At 47.5% G+C, this 19,097-nt stretch overlaps 1 long non-coding RNA gene and 1 gene segment (V, D, J or C); one reads left to right on the top strand and one right to left on the bottom strand.

Moving 5' to 3' along the window:
* The window catches only part of LOC140640584 (immunoglobulin gamma-1 heavy chain-like), a 146,992-nt gene that overhangs the window by 95,589 nt on the left and 32,306 nt on the right, over positions 1–19,097 (top strand).
* LOC140640595 (uncharacterized) overlaps positions 6,475–19,097 on the bottom strand; it is a 29,667-nt gene continuing 17,044 nt past the window's right edge. Inside the window, exons 3-5 of the long non-coding RNA XR_012037321.1 lie at positions 8,302–8,467; positions 7,704–7,983; positions 6,475–7,113 (exon numbers count right to left, since the gene is read on the bottom strand). This is a non-coding gene — a long non-coding RNA (uncharacterized lncRNA). The remainder of the gene's footprint in view (positions 7,114–7,703; positions 7,984–8,301; positions 8,468–19,097) is intronic.

Here is a 19,097-nt window from a genome sequence, read left to right as displayed (position 1 = left end):
AATAATAAATAATTTTTTAAAAAAACAACCTTGCTCATTCCACCTGTCTCCTGCTTCCCCACCTCAGTCCTAAAGACCTACCTCTGCTCAGAAGATCCAGGGGATGCAGACAAACGTCCAGGAGATTCACACCCAGGTCAGGGGTAGAGCAGTGGTCGGGCACGTGGTGGGGAGGCATGGGAAAAGGTGGGTGGGGGCCTCTCTGCCCTGGGACTGACTGCTCTCTGCCCTGGGACCTCTGCCCTGGGATGGGACCTACTGCTCCCCACACCCACGGGTACATGCATGCAGGCATGTGTGCATCCAGGTGTGCACAGGAGCACAGGTCACAAGGGGCTGCTACTCCCCACATCCACGGGCACATGCATGCAGGCATGTGTGTACATACGTGTGCACGAGCATGGTTCACACATAAGCACACATGCACAGACACAAACAATATACATGTGTATTGTACCCCTATAAACACAGAGCATGGGGATCCCTGGGTGGTGCAGCAGTTTAGCTCCTGCCTTTGGCCCAGGGCACGATCCTGGAGACCTGGGATCGAATCCCACATCAGGCTCCCAGTGCATGGAGCCTGCTTCTCCCTCTGCCTGTGTCTCTGCCTCTCTCTCTGTGTGTGACTATCATAAATAAATAAAAATTAAAAAAAAACACGGAGCACACATACATGCATACAAATGTGCAAATACCCAGGCATGTGCACACATGTGCATGTACACATGCTGGTCTGCTGTGTGTGGTCACATAAATGCACAGACATGTGCCCATGCACCCACACAGGCTCACACACAACATTGGAACATGGCTCTACATGGTGGGAGTTAGGACAGCCCCGTAGATAGAGCTCTTTCTGTGTGTGCCTGTTCTCACAGCCTCAGGCATGACCTCTGACCCTCGTGAATCACGTCCTTCCAGGGCAGTGGGTGGGAGCACACCTGTCACGTGGAATGGGGTGAGTGGTAAATGCAGGAGTGCCTGAAGGGGCCCAGAGGTGACCCTGGCATGGCTCAGCACAGTCACCACTTGCAGTCCTGCCGTCACCCAGAGTCCTCAGCTGCAGGAGCAGAAGTGGTCACAGGGGCAGGCGACTGTGGTGGACACCTTCCATGCTCCCTGCCCGCCCCGCCCACTGGCCAGGGAGAAGAGTGAGGGGGAGCCGCTGCCAAGCCCAATCCCCCCAGCCAATCCACGGTGCTCCCTTGTCACTGCTTGTGTCTCCAGGTGCCTCCATCCTCACCCACCCAATCAAACCTCACAGCTTCAGCCCACGTCTCATTGCTACATGCAGACTTTGACTCCACATGTCGACACTGGAGCTCCACGTCACTGACACTCCACATGCCACAGCTGGACATCACACTGTGGTCAGCTGACTCATAGCCCTGAAAATGTGCACGCAGGACCCCTCAGACTCTGCATAGGACGTCCAGGGCAAAGACACTTTGCAGAGGCCTCAAGCTCAGGATTCAAGAAGAGGCGGTCCTGGCCAAAGGAGGCCATGTTGTCACAGAGCCACACGGGAAGGCAGTGGCACCAGAGCAAGACACCCTGCTGCAGCTGCGCAGTAGAGGAAGGGCTGTGACCCCAGCTCAGCCGCCATGCTCAGCCCAGTGGGAAGTCCAGGGACAGGCTGTGTCCTGGAGCACCCAGGAGACTGAGCCTGGCCCCGCCTGGCCTTCCTTGGGGGCTGGTGTCAGACTTCCGACCTCTGCCAGCCAAGGCAGCCCCACCCTCCCAGGCATTCAAGCCAAACTCTCAGAATGGATTCCCACCTTTCCCTGCACCCATGCTGCTCCCAGAAGGCCGCATCTCCTGCGCTGGCTGACCCGTCTCCTCGGTGTGCACACCATCCACCCTTGGTGGTGTCCTCTGCAGCCACCCTGCCCACTGCGCCCTTGGCAGCCTCTCAGCGGCATGGGCAGCCCTGTGTCCAGAACCAGATGAGGCCTCAGTCTCCCCACGGTTCACCAGAATACTGCACATGGGGCCTGTGGTAGCTCTGCCCCCTGCCCTCTGCTCCTCCCCCACTGAGTTCTCTTCTCTCCCCTCTGGCACATTCTCTGGCTCCCTTTCTCATTAAATTGGTCGGTTATTTCTTTCTCCTTGCCAGAGCACAGTGTTTCCTGTTGCTCCTTGATGACCCCCAACATGCAGAGCAGAGCCCAGTACACATTAGGTGCTCAGCAAACAGTTGCTGAATGAATGAACGTCTGCCTGCACACGGCACAGATTTACAAATGCAGCACAAATCCTGTATTCCCAAAGTTAATTCCTTCTGACGTCCACCCTCCCCCACCCTGCCATCTCAGTCAATGACATCTGGCCGAGTGGACCCCCAAAGACACCCAAAGCCATCACAGCCATCCTCCCACACACAGCCAGCCACGTCACCCCCCCCCAGAGCCCCAGTCGTCCAGCCAGCCTCCAGGCTTCCCTCCCCAACCCATGGCCAGTGCGGTCTTTTGACCTGTGTCCCAGCAGCCTCAGCTGAGGAATATCATGGGGCTCCCTTTATGCCAGGAATGAGGTGAGGACCCCTTTAAGCCTGACTGAGGCCCTGGGCCTCCCCAGCCCCCGCCTCCTTGCAGCCCTCTGGGCCTGCTCCCCAGACATTCTACAGGGCACCATCCACCTGCCCCCTGGTTCTTCCCACCTCCCAGCCCGGCCTCCAGGCCCCATGGGAACAGGGACAGCACACACCCAGCATTTATAATAGCAGAAGGAATGAATGAATGAACAAGCAAATGGATGAATGATCTGGCTGGCCTCAAAGGAGGTCATGCACTGGGGTCCTCAGACCTAAGCCACATCCTCCAGCCCATCCTCACCAGGAAAAGTGCCCATGGTGTCCCACCCTCACTCCCAAGGGAAAGTAGCAGTATGGCACCAAGCCCCTGACCCGTGTCCTCGGCTGAGCATGCTGAACACCTGGCTGGGCCCGGGTGTCTGTATTTGACCTGCTTTCTGTACAAGAAACACACTAGGAAAAAACCCTAAAATATAAGATGTGAGGCATCATGAACACATATGCCTCCAGGCAATTCTAAGGCCAAATCTCCCTTGGCCAAAGCCAGGACATTTGCCTAAACTCTCAGTCCCCCAAGCCCCTCTGCACAGGACCCTCTTGGCTGGTCCCTCCTGGCTGGTAGTCCTGGCTGAGCCCTTTGGGATGCTCCTTCGTGGTTGTTTCCTCCTGGCTGATCCCTCTGGGATAGCCTTTCCCAGCTGGGTCCTCCTGGCTGGTCCTTCCTGGCTGATCCCTCCTGACCTATCCTCCTGGTTGGTCCATTCTGCCTGAATCCTCCTGGCTAAACCCTCCTGGCTGATCTTTCCTGGCTGCTCCCTTCTGGCTGACCCTTCCTGGCTGATCCCTCCTGACAGATACCTCCTAGCTGCTCCCTTCTGGCTGACCCTTCCTGGCTGATCCCTCCTGGCTGGTCTCTCTTGGCCGATCTCTCCTGGCTGATCCCTCCTGGTTGGTCCCTCCTGTCTGCCCTATCCTGGCTAACCCCTCCTGGCTGATTCCTTCTGTCTGGTCTCTCCTGGCTGATCCCTCCTGGCTGATCCCTACTGGCTGGTCCCTATTGGCTGGTCCCTACTGACTGGCCTCTGTGGGTTGATCGCTCCTGACTGTTCCTTCCTAGCTATTCCTTCCTGGCTGATTCCTCCTGCCTTATTGCTTCTGGCTGGCACTTTCTGGCTGATCCCATCTGGCTGGAGCTTCCTGGTTGATCCCTCCTGGCTGATTCTTCCTGGCTAATCCCTGCTGGCAGATCCCTCCTGTCTGTTTCCTCCTGGCTGATCCCTCCTTGATGATCTCTCCAGACCTACCTCACTAGTCCCTCCTGGCTGATCGCTCCTGGGTGATCTCTCCTGGGTGATCCATCTGAGTTGATCCCTCTTGGCTGGCCCCTCCTGCCTGATCCTTCCTGGATGCTTCCTATGACTTATCCTTGCTGGCTGATCCCTTCTGGCTATTTATTCCTGGCTGATCCCTCTTTGATGATCCCTCCTGGCTGATCCCTCCTTGTTAGCCTCTCCTTGCTTGCCCCTCCTGGTTGATTCCTCCTGACTGGACTAGCCTGGCTGATCCCTCCTGGATGATTCCTCCTGGTGGATCCCTCCTGGCTGATCCCTCCTGGCTGATACCTCCTACTTGGCAACTTCTGGTTGGCCTCTCCTGGCTGATCCCTCCAGGTGGTCCCTCCTGACTGGTGTCTCTTTCTTATCCTTCCTGGATGGCCCTGCCTAGTGGACCCCTCCTGGCTGAAGTCTCCTGACTAATCCTTCCTGGATGGTCCCTCCAAGCTGATCCCTCTTGGGTGATCTTTACTTACTGATCCAACCTGACTGATCCCTTTTGCTGATCCCTCCTTGCTGGTCCCTCCTGTCTGGCCTCTCCTTGCTGGTCCCTCCTGGTTGACCCCACCTGGTTGATTCCTCCTAGCTGATCCTTCCTGCATAATCCCTGCTGGATGATCCCTCCAGGCTGTTTGCCCCTGGCTGATCCCTCCTTGATGATCCCTCCTGGGTGATCCCTTTTATCTCATCCCTCCTGTCTGATCCATTTGACTAATCCTCCCTGGCCATTCCCTTCTGACTGATCCCTGCTGGCTGGTACCTCCTGACTGGTCCCTCCTGGCTTGTCCCACTGGCTGATCCCTCCTTGATGATCCCTCCTGGGTGATCCCTTCTCACTGACCTGCCTGGTTGGCCTCTCCTGACTGATTCCTCCTCCCTGATCCTTCCTGGCTTCCTGGATAGCCCCTCTTTACTGATTCTTCCTGTCTTATCCCCCCTGGTTGGTCCCTCCTGCCTGGCTTCTCCTGGCTATTCCCTCTTGCCTAGTCCCTCCTGACTGATCCATCTTGGTTGGCCCCACCTGATGGCTCCTCCTGGTTGATCCCACCTGACTGATCCCTCCTGACTGATCCCTCCTGGTTGGTCCCTCCTAGCTGGCCCCTCTTGACTGATTACCCCTGGGTGATTCCTTTGTCTGATCCCACCTGACTGATACTTCCTGGCTGCTCCCTCCTCACTGATCACTCCTGACCAATCTCTTTCACTGATCCTTCCTGGCTGGTCCCTCCTGGCTGGACTCTCCTACCTGGTCCCTCCTGGATACTCCCTCCTGAGTGATCCCTCCTCACTGATCCCTCCTGACTGATCTCTCCTGGTTTGTCCCTCCTAGCTGGTCCCTCCTGAATGATCCCTCCTGGCTGATCCCTCCTGACTTGCCCCTCTTAACAGGTCCCTCCTGGCTGCTCCCTCCTGTGTGATCCTTCCTGGCTGGTCCCTCCTGGATGATCCCTTCTGGATGGCCCCTCTTGACTGGTCCCTCCTGGCTGATCCCTCCTGTCTGGTCCCTTCTAGCTGGTCCCTCCTGGCTGATCCCTCCTTACTAGTCCCTCCTGGATGATCCCTCCTGACTGGTCTCCCCTGGTTGATCCCTCCTGGCTGATCCCTCCTTGCTGGTCCCTCCTGGTTTGTCCCCCCTGGCTGGTCCTTCCTGGATGATCCTTCCTGGTTGATCCCTCCTGGCTGGTCTCTCCTGGCTGATCCCTCCTGGTTGGCCCCTCCCACTGGGCCAGATGGTCAGGCTATTTCCTTCAATGGAAGAATCCAGTGGTCTGCCTTTTACTGGGACTTCCCCTTTTGTCTTAAATAAGCATCAACTGACCTCTGCCCAACTTCAGAAATCTATGTGCCAGAGGCATGTGACAGTCCCTGTGGGGCCTTGGTTTAAGCTGTTTGCCTCAGTGTAGGGAGTGTGTGTGTGATCTTCCCCAGTCCTGCGGCCACAAGCTGTAACTCAACCCTATGACAGCAGGCCAAGGGCGGTTTCCCTGCACGCTCCACAGCTCACCCGGGGCCACCGCAGTCCCGCCTGCTGGGAAGCCATCCACCTTGGGCAGAAACATATGTTTCCAGCTGTGTGATAAACAGGACATATGTGCCCTCCCACACCTAAATCAAGGTTTGACAAGTCTGGTCCCACACAGTGGAATTCACCGCCTAGCCACCTGCATGGGGGCCCAAATGATTTCCCCCTCTCTTGGTGTTTGAGGGGAGGATTTGAGCTGCTCTGCCACCAGGGACTGTGGCCCAAGGCCTCCTGGCATGTAGGCAGAAACCAGAGTTCTGTCCTGCAGGCAAGGTCCTGTTGTCCATTCCCGACTGTGGTCAGGCCTGCCCATGTTTCCTGAGCTTATTCTGGAAGACAGAATACACAAAGTGAAAGGGACGGGAGACAGCAGCCAAAGCATTTGACATCAAAGAGTCTACTGGTTAGAGTTCTTCAGAGAATAAACAATGATAGACCAGATAGATAAATTATACATAGATAAATGATTGATAGATGTGTGTGTGACAGGAAAATCTGTCAATATTATTTCAAAATCTCATCTATCCTTTATATAAATATATATATATATTTGTATTTATATTTTATTTATATTTATAGGGGGGTTATTTTAAGGAACCAGAGTACATGATTATGAAGACTTGGTTAGCCCAAAATCTATAAAACAGGCCTGAATCTGGGAGAGCAGAGTGGATGCTGCAGGTCAGGTCAAGAAGTGCCTGGAGGCAGACCTCCGTCTTCCTTAAGGGACCTCAGCCTTTTTTCACTCAAGGCTTTCAACTGATTTGACAAGGCCCACCATCACATGGAGGCAATCTGTTTTACTCACTGTCTACTGATTTATTTTTTAAAATTTTTATTTATTTATGATAGTCACAGAGAGGGGGGGGGCAGAGACACAGGCAGAGGGAGAAGCAGGCTCCATGCACTGGGAGCCCAATGCGGGATTTGATCCCAGGTCTCCAGGATCGCACCCTGGGCAAAGGCAGGCGCCAAACCACTGTGCCACCCAGGGATCCCTGTCTACTGATTTAAATGTTAATCATGCTTTTAAAATACTTTAAGTCTCTGGATGAGTGTTTGACCAAATACTGGAGTACCGTAGCCTGGTCACATTAACAGAAGAAACTAAGCATCACAGCATCTCCATAAGGAGTGATGGAACCACGCAGACAGTGGGAGAGATGTGAGCTTCAGACAAGTTCTCAGTGGAAGGTGGAGAAGGGAAGATCGCTCCCAGGGGGCTGTAAATGCAAACAACCAAGAAAACACATGACATTACTGTCACAAATAACCAAAGAAAGCAGCTCCAAACAACTGAGCAGTTGTTCAGCTAGCTGCTGTTCATTGACAGCCCACTGTGCATCAAGAAGGTGTCAAGGTGGAAGCACACACAAGGTGTCTGCGCTGCAGCACCAGGGTCCAGATGTAGGATGAGCAGAAAACCAGGTAAATGTCCCTGTAAACAATGGGGCCAGGCCAAACAGCAGCGCCAGGTGCTATCAGGCAGATTACCAGGACACTACCTGGAGGTGGTGGCTTTGACCTGCAAGGTCAGTGTGGGGCTGGGGGGGGCATATTGCAAGCAGCCAGGGCAGCAGGTGAAAGGATCCATTGGCATAATGCACCATGGGCTTCACTCCGAGGTGACAGGAAGCCCCCAGAGGGGTTCAAGTGGTAACAGTGCAGGAATCTGAACAGGACACAGAGGCAGTGGGGTGGGGGCAGTGGTAGTAGAGAACAGGGTTCAGGTCATGCACATCCTGGGGTGGAAGACCTGACAGGTTTGCAAGGAGGTCTCCTGACCCACAGCTTGGATGGAATTGCCACTTACCGAGATCGAGAGATCAAGAGCCTCCTTTCTAGGATGGCGTTGGAGTTTCCAATTAGATGGCTGTGAAGGGATGCTGGGGTGGGGTCCCACAGCGAGACCCACAACTGCAGTGTTCACAAAGAGGCCAGAGATGGGGACTTGAATTTGGAACCGTCTGCATGTGGCTGGCATTGATCTTAACAGGACTGGTGGGGACGACCAAGGACAAAGTGTGCACAGAAGTCCAAGCCAGGAGGCAGGGAGTGCCAGACGCCAGGAGCGGGGGCCTCCATGACCAAGCCTGGAGAGCAGGAGGCAGAGAGGCACTGAGTAGAGAAGGAGGTGCTCCAGCTACACCCAGCATCTCTGACAGGTCTTGTCAGGGGGCTGGAGGATGACCCCTGGGTCAGGCACAGCAGAGGTCTTGCTGCCCTCTCAAGAGGAGTGTCAGTGGCAAGATGAGGTCAAGCCCTGAGCAGAAGGGACTCGAGAGGTGGGAATCTCCGTGCAGACATTTTAAAGCAGAGCCACAAGCACTATCTGTCAGACTTTGTGGGATTCTGACCCAGAAATCAAGGAGCGCTTCTCCTTGGACACACCGCAGATTGTAGAAACTCACCCTCAGCTGGGTCCTGGTTCACAACTCAGTAAATGTTGAAATGTTTGGGCCCAATGCAGCACACTCCCAGACAACACAGCGAACATGATGAGCGTGTTTGGCAAAAGGTGAGTGACCTGCCCATGTCTCATGCCATGTCCGAGGAAGAATCCATAGCCTTAAGTGTCTGGGAGAAAGAAAACGTGAGTTAATGAAGAGTCCAAGATTACAAGTTGGAAAAGGAGCAACAACAACAACAAAAAACACAAAGCAAGAAAGGACATAATTGTTGTATAAACAAAAAACATCAATAAAATGTAGAAAAGAAGCAACTGAGAGGCACCGAAAGTCCAGAATTGTTTCTTAAAAAGGACAGACCTCTGAGGGGACTGGTCAGGAGAAAGAACAAGAGTACAAAATATACATAAAGAACAAGAGAGAAGGATCCCTGGGTGGCGCAGCGGTTTGGCGCCTGCCTTTGGCCCAGGGCGCGATCCTGGAGACCCGGGATCGAATCCCACATCAGGCTCCCGGTGCATGGAACCTGCTTCTCCTTCTGCCTATGTCTCTGCCTCTCTCTCTCTCTCTCTCTCTGTGACTATCATAAATAAATAAAAAAAATAAAAAAAAGAACAAGGTGACGGGCACTGGGGGTTATTCTGTATGTTAGTAAATTGAACACCAATAAAAAATAAATTACAAGTGTACGTGTAAAAAAAAAAGAACAAGAGAGAGACTTACTACTTGATGAAGGGATACAATATCATCCACTAATATTTAGATGAGATAGAAAGCCCTAGAGTCGTATCTTATCAACTACGAGTCAAGTACACTGTATTTATTGAATCAGCTGAAGCCTTACAGAACCAGAGGGCTTGAAGAAAGCCATCACCATGCACGCAGCCACAGAACAGGGCAGGAGTGCTGGCCTCAAGGATTAGCTGTGACTCAGATGGTCGCTGCAGCAGCAGAAGCAAGAGAAGAGAAGGCGGAGCTGAAGGAAAGAACAGAGCTGCCAGAGCGACTATCCTCCAAAACTACAGCCGTTCTATAGCAGTTCTGGAAGCTTGAAGCCTGACATCATGGTGTGGAAGGGCCACCCTCTTGCCAGTGCATCTATGGGAGGATCCTCTCTGCCTCTTTCTGCTTCAGGGAGCCGCCGACCACACAGCAAACCTTAGCCTTGGCCAGTCACGCCAATCTCTGCCTCCATTGTCCTGTGGTGTTCAGCTTGTGTCTCTGTGTGAATATCCTTCTAAGGACAGTAATCACATTGGATGGTGGGACCTCCCACTTCCAGATGACTTCATCCTAATTTGATTATGTCTGCAAGGAGCCCATTTCAATTTTTTTCTTTTTTTTATAATAAATTTATTTTTATGGGTTTTCAATTTGCCAATATAAAGAATAACACCCAGTGCTCATCCCCTCAAGTCCCCCCCTCAGTGCCCACCACCCAGCACCCCCACCACCCGCCCTCCTCCTCTTCCACCACCCCTAATTCGTTTCCCAGAGTTAGGAGCCTCTCATGTTCTGTCTCCCTTTCTGAGATTTCCCATGCATTTCTTCTCCCTTCCCCTTTATTCCCTTTCACTATTATTTATATTCCCCAAATGAATGAGAACATATAATGTTTGTCCTTCTCCGATTGACTTATTTCACTCAACACAATACCCTCCAGTTCCATCCACGTTGAAGCAAATGATAGGTATTTGTCATTTCTAATGGCTGAGTAATATTCCATTGTATACAAAAACCACATTTTCTTTATCCATTCATCTTTCGATGGACACCATGAAGGAGCCCATTTCCAAATGTGGTCATGGTCATAGGGTCTGGATGGGCATGAATCTGGGGAATGAGGGGTGGGATCATGATCCAACCCAGGACCCTTTCATTTCCTGACCAATTTACCATCAAAGCTGTTATGTGGGCAGATCAAGATGGGGACATCAAACCCCAGAGCAGAGTCAGAGCTCAGAGCCCCACCCAGGTTGGAGTGGCCCTCCTGGGAATTGAGGTCTGAAGCAGGGTCCAGAGATTCCGCTGGGGACACCCTGGACCTCCAAACACCAGATGACAGGAAGGTATCCATGTGAGCAAAGAATGGTGGCAGAGACAGGAGGATGTTGCACTCAGGATATTGACCCAGTAAGTGAATGCATAGAGAAGAGGAGAGGAGAGGGAAGGAGAGGAGAGAAGAGGAGAGGAGAGCAGAGGAGAGACCCACAACCACCAAGATTGAGAAAACTAGACAGGGCCTGTACTAGGGGGTGAGTTGGGTGCATCAGTTTGAATTCATGGTTTGCAGCATATTGAGAATATATATAAAAATAGAATAGATCAAATAATGGCAACTAGTCCTTTATCTGATACGTCATTTGCAAATATCTTCTCCCATTCTGTACGTTGTCTTTGAGTTTTGTTGACTGTATCCTTTGCTGTGCAAAAGCTTCTTATCTTGATGAAGTCCCAATAGTTCATTTTTGCTTTTGTTTCTTTTGCCTTTGTGGTTGTATCTTGCAAGAAGTTATTGTGGCTGACAGATCACAGGAGACTAATGAGACCCGATCCATAGAAGCAATATGTATGTGTCCTAATTTGGACCTTGGAACAGGAAAATGACAGTAATGGAAAAACTGGAAAACTCTGAATAAAGTCTGGAGTTTGGCTTAAAAAAAAAGAAGTTACTGTGGCTGAGTGCAAAAAGGGTGTTGCCTGTGTTCTCCTCTAGGATTTTGATGGAATCTTGTCTCACATTTAGATCTTTCATCCATTTTGGTTTTTTTTGGGGGGGTGGGGCCATTTGCTCCACCTTATTCTTTCATCCATTTTGAGTTTATATTTGTGTATGGTGCAAGGGAGTGGTCTAGTTTCATTCTTCTGCATGTGAATGTCCAATTTTCCCAACACCATTTATTGAAGAGACTGTCTTTCTTCCAGTGGATAGTCTTTCCTCCTTTATCAAATATTAGTTGACCATAAAGTTGAGGGTTCACTTCTGGATTCTCTATTCCGTTCCATTGATCTGTGTCTGTTTTTGTGCCAGTACTAGTTTCCAAAATCTATAAAGAACTTATTAAACTCAACAGCAAAGAAACAAACAATCCAGTCATGAAATGGGCAAAAGACATGACGAGAAATCTCACAGAGGAAGACATAGACATGGCCAACATGCACATGAGAAAATGCTCAGCATCACTTGCCATCAGGGAAATACAAATCAAAACCACAATGAGATACCACCTCACACCAGTGAGAATGGGGAAAATGAACAATGCAGGAAACCACAAATGTTGGAGAGGATGCTGAGAAAAGGGAACCCTCTTACACTGTTGGTGGGAATGTGAACTGGTGCAGCCACTCTGAAAAACTGTGTGGAGGTTCCTCAAAGAGTTAAAAATAGACCTGCCCTACGACCCAGCAATTGCACCGTTGGGGATTTACCCCAAAGAAGCAGAATGCAATGAAAAGCCAGGACACCTGCACCCCGATGTTTATATCAGCAATGTCCACAATAGCCAAACTGTGGAAGGAGCCTCGGTGTCCATCGAAAGATGAATGGATAAAGAAGATGTGGTTTATGTATACAATGGAATATTACTCAGCCATTAGAAACAACAAATACCCACCATTTGCTTCAACGTGGATGGAACTGGAGGGTATTATGCTGAGTGAAGTAAGTCAATCGGAGAAGGAGAAACATTATATGTTCTCATTCATGTGGGGAATATAAATAATAGTGAAAGGGAATATAAGGGAAGGGAGAAGAAATGTGTGGGAAATATCAGAAAGGGAGACATAACATAAAGACTCCTAACTCTGGGAAACGAACTAGGGGTGGTGGAAGGGGAGGAGGGTGGGGGTGAATGGGTGACGGGCACTGAGGGGGGCACTTGACAAGATGAGCACTGGGTGTTATTCTGTATGTTGGCAAGTTGAACACCATTTAAAAAATAAATTTATTATTTAAAAAAATAAAAATAAAAAATAAAATAAAAATAAATAAAATAAATAAATAAATAAATAAATAAATAAATAAATAAATAAATAATGGTGAAAGCTTTCCAAATTTGATGAGGGCCATGAGCCTGCATACACAGGAATCTCATGAACTCCAGTAGGATAAGCTCAAAGATAACTTTAATGTAAGTGAGCTAGATGCTGTACGTAAATGCCAAAGGTGTAGGGGGAATATTTCTGTATATAATGTGTTTTTTATACTTTATGTTTTTTAAAAATTTCTTTATTTGAGAGACACAGAGAGAGAGAATGAGTAGGGGAGGAGGAGCAGACGCATAGGGAGAAGCAGACTCCCCATTGAGCATGAAGCCTGATGCAAGACTCAACTCCAGGACCCCGGAATCATGACCCGAGCTGAACGCAAACACTTCACCAACTGAGCCACCCAGGTGCCCCATACATTCTGTGTTTTATTATTTTTTTTCCTTTTTTTTCTTTTTTCTTTTTCTTTTTTTTCTTTCTTTTTTTCTTTTTTCTTTTTTCTTTTTTCTTTTTTCCTTTTTTCTTTTTTCTTTTGTTTTTTCCTTTTTTCCTCTCTTTTTTTTCTTTTTTTTCCTCCTTTTTACGTTCTGTGTCTTAATATAAAATACTAAGCTAGTTAAGCTCAGTGATATTTACCCAAGGAAAGCAGTTGTAGCCATATTGATCTCAAATGAAATAAACTGAAAGACAAAGGTTTCATCCCCCTTCCTGGGGATGAAGAGTGATAACACAGCTCTCAATGTGCACACACCTGGACTACAGCTCTAAAATACTAAACAGGAAATGGAAAGACCTGCAGGAAGAATCACAGATTCACAGTTATCATGGAATATGTTAACATTTATGTCTCCATCATGCACAGAGCAAGAGGAAAACACAGGCAACACCCTTTTTGAACTTGGCCACAGCAACTTCTTGAAAGATACATCTATGAAGGCAAGAGAAACAAACACAAAAATGAATTATTGGGACTTCATCAAGAAAAACATCTTCTCCACAGCAAAGGAAACAGTCAACAAAACTAAAAGACAACCTATAGAATGGGAGAAGATATTTGCAAGTGACCTATCAGATAAAGGGCTAGTATCCAAGATCTATAAAGAACTTATTAAACTCAACAGCAAAGAAACAAACAATCCAGTCATGAAATGGGCAAAAGACATGAACAGAAATTTCACAGAGGAGGACATAGACATGGCCAATATGCACATGAGAAAATGCTCTGCATCACTTGCCATCAGGGAAATACAAATCGCCAAACTGTGGAAGGAGCCTCGGTGTCCAACGAAAGATGAATGGATAAAGAAGATGTGGTTTATGTATACAATGGAATATTACTCAGCTATTAGAAATGACAAATACCCACCATTTGCTTCAACGTGGGTGGCACTGGAGGGTATTATGCTGAGTGAAGTAAGTCAGTCGGAGAAGGACAAACATTATATGTTCTCATTCATTTGGGGAATATAAATAATAGTGAAAGGGAAAATAAGGGAAGGGAGAAGAAATGTGTGGGAAATATCAGAAAGGGAGACAGAACGTAAAGACTGCTAACTCTGGGAAACGAACTAGGGGTGGTAGAAGGGGAGGAGGGCGGGGGGTGGGAGTGAATGGGTGACGGGCACTGGGTGTTATTCTGTATGTTAGGAAATTGAACACCAATAAAAAAATAAATAAAAAAATAATAAAATTAAGTATAGTTAGGTTAAAAAAAAAAAAGGAAATACAAATCAAAATCACAATGAGATACCACCTCACACCAGTGAGAATGGGGAAAATGAACAAGGCAGGAAACCACAAATGTTGGAGAGGATGTGGAGAAAGGGGATCCCACTTGCATTGTTGGTGGGAATGTGAACTGGTGCAACCTCTCTGGAAAACTGTGTGGAGGTTCCTCAAAGAGTTAAAAATAGACCTGTCCTACGACTCAGCAATTGCACTGCTGGGTATTTCCCCAAAGATACAGATGCAGTGAAATGCCGGGACACCTGCACCCCGATGTTTATATCAGCAATGTCCACAATAGCCAAACTATGGAAGGAGCCTCGGTGTCCATCAAAAGATGAATGGATAAAGAAGATGTGGTCTTGTATTCAATGGGATAGTACTCAGCCATCAGGAATGACAAATACCCACCATTTACTTCGACATGGATGGAACTGGAAGGTATTGTGCTGAGTGAAGTAAGTCAATGGGAGAAGGACAAACATTATATGGTCGCATTCATTTGGGGAATATAAAAAATAGTGAAAGGGAGTGAAGGGGAAAGGAGAGAAAATGAGTGAAAATATCAGTGAGGGAGACAGAACATGAGAGACTCCTAACTCTGGGAAACAAACAAGTGGTGGTGGAAAGGGAGGTGGGTGGGGGATTGGAGTGACTGGGTGATGGGCATTGAGGGGGGCACTTGATGGGATGAGCACCGGGTGTTATACTATATATTGGGAAATCAAACTCCAATGAAAAAATATACAAAAAAAAGACAAAAAACAAGCGGATGAATATTGCTAAAAATGCACTTGCTGTTATCACTATATCAATAACTGGACCTGCTGGGCTTATGCAGGCCTGGAAGAGCCACTGCAGCAGTTTCACACATTCCAAGCCTTGCAGAACATTCACTCACTGTTCCATAATGTGGCCATAAAAAAACGACACACCATGTTCCCAAGGACGAAGGGCATTTAGTTACAGAGTGACAGCAGCATGATTACACCTTGAGGGACTGTCGTCTCCCCTTTGTGTCTCCTTCAGGTTGGGCCAGCACTTCTGTGGGTCGGACTCCGTCTCTGATAGAGAGCCCTACACCTTCTCTTCTGCATGACCTCAGACCCCAATCAAGGTGTGCTTATCCCAGGTCTTGGGGTCCCACTCCTCCACTGCTAGACCCTTCCTTTTGTGGGAGAGACTTCTTGGCTTTTGAATTCAGTCTGCTTTGTAACCCTCACCACTCTGAGACCAGATGCTGGACCCAATTTTTAGTACTATTTGTCCTCAGGCCACAGGATAGGGGGCCCTTTACATGCTGTCATAGGGGATTCCTGGTGATCACCCAGTTCCCTGAGTTGACAGAAAAGGGAGCTGACTCACTGAGCCATCTTCCTTCTTTAGTCTCAGTGAACATCACCGAGCTACACCACTGTGTCCACTGGCCAACTGATGCCCACTGACCCATGACTCTTAAAGGCTACAGATGAAAAATAAATAAATAAAGGCTACAGATGTTGCACATGGTGTACCCCCTTCCTGCCCATGTTCCATTATGAGCATTCAAGAGGGTTTCTTTAAAGGAACTACTTATAGGTAGAATATGACAGAACCATGGGAGCAGTGCAGTATGGCCAGGCGTTGACAGTAGAGCTGTTTCCACCCCAAGGTCTAAATATCAACTTTTTTTGGACAAGACATAAACTATAAAAGACACTATTGAGGGAGACAAGATGGCAGAAGGGTGGGAAACCTCATTTCGTCTGTTCCTTTGAATCTAACTAGATAACTATTAAAGGACTCTGATCACCCATGAATGTAAGAAAAGAATATCTGGAACTCTATAAGGAGAAAAGTGACCACTTTTTCAAAGTCAGAGATGTGGAGAAGTGACTGTGAGGGGAGGTATCAGAAGATAAATGTGGGGATGGAGCCTCCGGAAGCCAGCTACTGGAAAGTGATACAGCCCAGGAGGGCACCATGTGAACCCTTAGAAATATGCTCCAATTAGAGATGTCCCTGCCTGAAAGGTGCTCAGGGGGTGAAATGGGCAGAAATGTAGGTGAGGCAGTGTGGTCTCAGGATTCCAGGAGTCACAGAATTAAGGGTGATGCCTGAGCCGGTGGAGTTCCCAAGCAGTGGAGCAGGGAGAATGGTTGTGGTCAGTGAGCCCAGGAGAGGCTCTCAACTTGGTTCTCCATAGACCATGAGCCAGGGCCCAACCAGGTTACCACACCCTGCCTGGGGACTGTGAAGAGGACTGGAACATGGGGACCCTCTGTCATCCCGCAGGAGGAGTGAAGCAGGTGAACCTGTCACCAGACAACAGCTCGCAGGGTGGGGTCCCAGTAAAAGACAGTATCAGGTGGACTTCCACCTTCCCTCAGGGGAGGGGCAGAGAGGGTACATGCACCATCCAGGGGCTGTTATCAGTGTCAGCGCCTTGCACAGTGCAGTGGAACAGGACACTGTTTTCCCCCAAGAAGATTGGTGTGGGCATGTAACGTGGGGGGTGTGCAGACTGTGGCACAAACAAAATTGATGACTGCTTGTCCCTGAGGCTTTGCTGAAGGGGGTGACTGTGATCCTTTAGCTCTGGGGCTGGAGATCAGAATGCAGCCTTTTTTGTTTGGATCCTCTGAAGAGGAGAGGAATGCCTTTAGTGAACTAAAACCACACTGAGGACCAGCATCCACTGAGCCCAACCCCTGAGAAGGGTCAAAGCATCTCCACCCAGCCACAGACACCTGAGAATCAGTGCAGTAGCTCCTCCACCAGAAGATCAGCTACAAGAACAGGTGAACAGCAAGTTTATTGATCAGCAGGATTGCAATACTCCAGTGCTAGAAGAAATTAGTACATAGAACTCGACATTTTTTTTCTCATGATTCATTATCAGTCAATTTAAACTCTTCCATTTCTATTTTACTTCTTCTTTCTCTTTCACCTATTTTCTTATTTTATCAACTCTTTGTTCTTAATTCTTTTAACTTTCATTTTTATATATATATTTTATAGGTATACTCTTCATTTTGGCTTCCTTTTACTCTATTCAATTTTACTAGGGTATATATAAGTTTTGCTTTCTTTACAATTTAGGGATTTAGTGTCTTCTAACACAGAGACCAAAATATACTTAGGAACAAATAGATTGCACAATTTGGTCAAACTTGTGAGACTATATTCTCTTTTCTGCCCTCCATTAATTTCTTTTTTTTCTTTTGCTTTTCTGTTTTGCTTTCTGACCTCATTGGATTTGTCTAGGGCATCTTTTGCTTGGATCATGGTTGATATTTTTTTCACTTATGATTACATATGTATTATAATCTATATACACACATAGTCTAAAAATATATTTTATATAACATATACAGTATCTAAAAAACAAAGTATAACTTAGAGAAGCAGAGAGTAGATCAGTGGTATCAGAGGCTGAAGAAATGGGGAGACATTGCTAAAAGGGTACAAAGTTGCAGTTACTCAACATAAATAATCCAGAGATCTAATATACAGGAGTGATGACTATACTTACTATTAATACACTGATTACTAAAAATATGCTGAGAGTACATTTCAGGGATACTCATCACACACAAAGAATGGTAACTATGTGAAGAGGTGGTGACATGTTAATTAGGTTGCCTCTAGTACTCATTTCACCAATTACATATGTACTGAATAATCATGTTGCACACCTTAAGTTATACGCAATCTTCATTTTAAATATATAAGTAATGAAAGAAATTAATTGACTGTATCTGGTCAATTATTCTCTCCATTCCACTGATGTATATGCCTATCCTTTTTTTATAAATTTATTTTTTATTGGTGTTCAATTTGCCAACATATAGAATAACACCCAGTGCTCATCCCATCAAGTGCCCCCCTAAGTGTCATGGTTGATATTTTTTATTCTGTTCACTTGTTACTCCATTCTTCTCTGGGAAAAATGAATAGAAGGAGAAATTCACAACAAAAGAAAGAACCAGGGGCAGGGCAAGATGGCGGGAGAGTAGGATCCCCAAGTCACCTTCCCCACCAACTTGCCTAGATAGCTTTCAAATCACCCTGAAACCCTATGAATTCAGCCTGAGATTTAAAGAGAGAACAGCTGGAATGCTACAGTGAGAAGAGTTCGCGCTTCTATCAAGTACAACTTGTTTTTGGCTACTCTACACTGAGCAAAATGTCAAGAAGGAAAACCTCACCACAAAAGAAAGAATCAGAAATAGTCCTCTCTCCCACAAAGTTACAAAATTTGGAATACAATTCAATGTCAGAAAGCCAATTCAGAAGCACGATTAGAAAGCTACTGGTGGCTCTAGAAAAAAGCATAAAGGTTTCAAGAGACTTCATGACTGCAGAATTCAGATCTAATCAGGCCGAAATTAAAAATCAATTAAATGAGATACAATCCAAATTAGAGGTCCTAATGACAAGAGTTAATGAGGTAGAAGAGTGAGTGACATAGAAGACAAATTGATGGCAAGGAAGGAAGTTAAGGAAAAAGAGGAAAATAATTAAAAGATCATGAGGAAAGCTTAAGGGAAATAAACGACAGCCTCAGAGGGAAAAGTCTACGTTTAGTTGGGGTTCCCAAGGGCGCCAAAAGGGACAGAGGACCAGAAAGTGTATTTGAACAAATCATAGCTGAGAACTTCCCTAACATGGGAAGGTAAACAGGCATTCAGGTCCAGGAGATAGAGAGATCCCCCCTAAAATCAATAAGACTGTTCAACACCCCCAATATTTAATACTGAAACTTGCAAATTCCAAATAAAGAGAAAACCCTTAAAGCAGCAAGAGACAAGAGATCCCTAAACTTTATGGGGAGAAGTATTAGGTTAACAACGGACCTCTCCACAGAGACCTGGCAGGCCATAAAGGGCGGGCAGGATATATTCAGGGTCCTAAATGAGAAAAACATGCAGCCAAGAATACTCTATCCAGCAAGGCTCTCATTCAGAATAGAAAGAGAGATAAAGAGTTTCCAAGATAGGCAGAAACTGAAAGAATATATGACCACCAAACCAGGTCTTCAAGAAATATTAAGAGGGACCCTGTAAAAGAAACAGGAAATCCAAGGGAACACTCCACAAAAACAC

This window comes from Canis lupus, chromosome 9 (assembly GCF_048164855.1).
Source record: "Canis lupus baileyi chromosome 9, mCanLup2.hap1, whole genome shotgun sequence".
In the NCBI taxonomy this organism is placed as follows: Eukaryota; Metazoa; Chordata; class Mammalia; order Carnivora; family Canidae; genus Canis; species Canis lupus.
The sequence above is the reverse complement of the archived record's forward strand: the minus strand, read 5'-3'. Positions and strand labels throughout refer to the sequence as shown.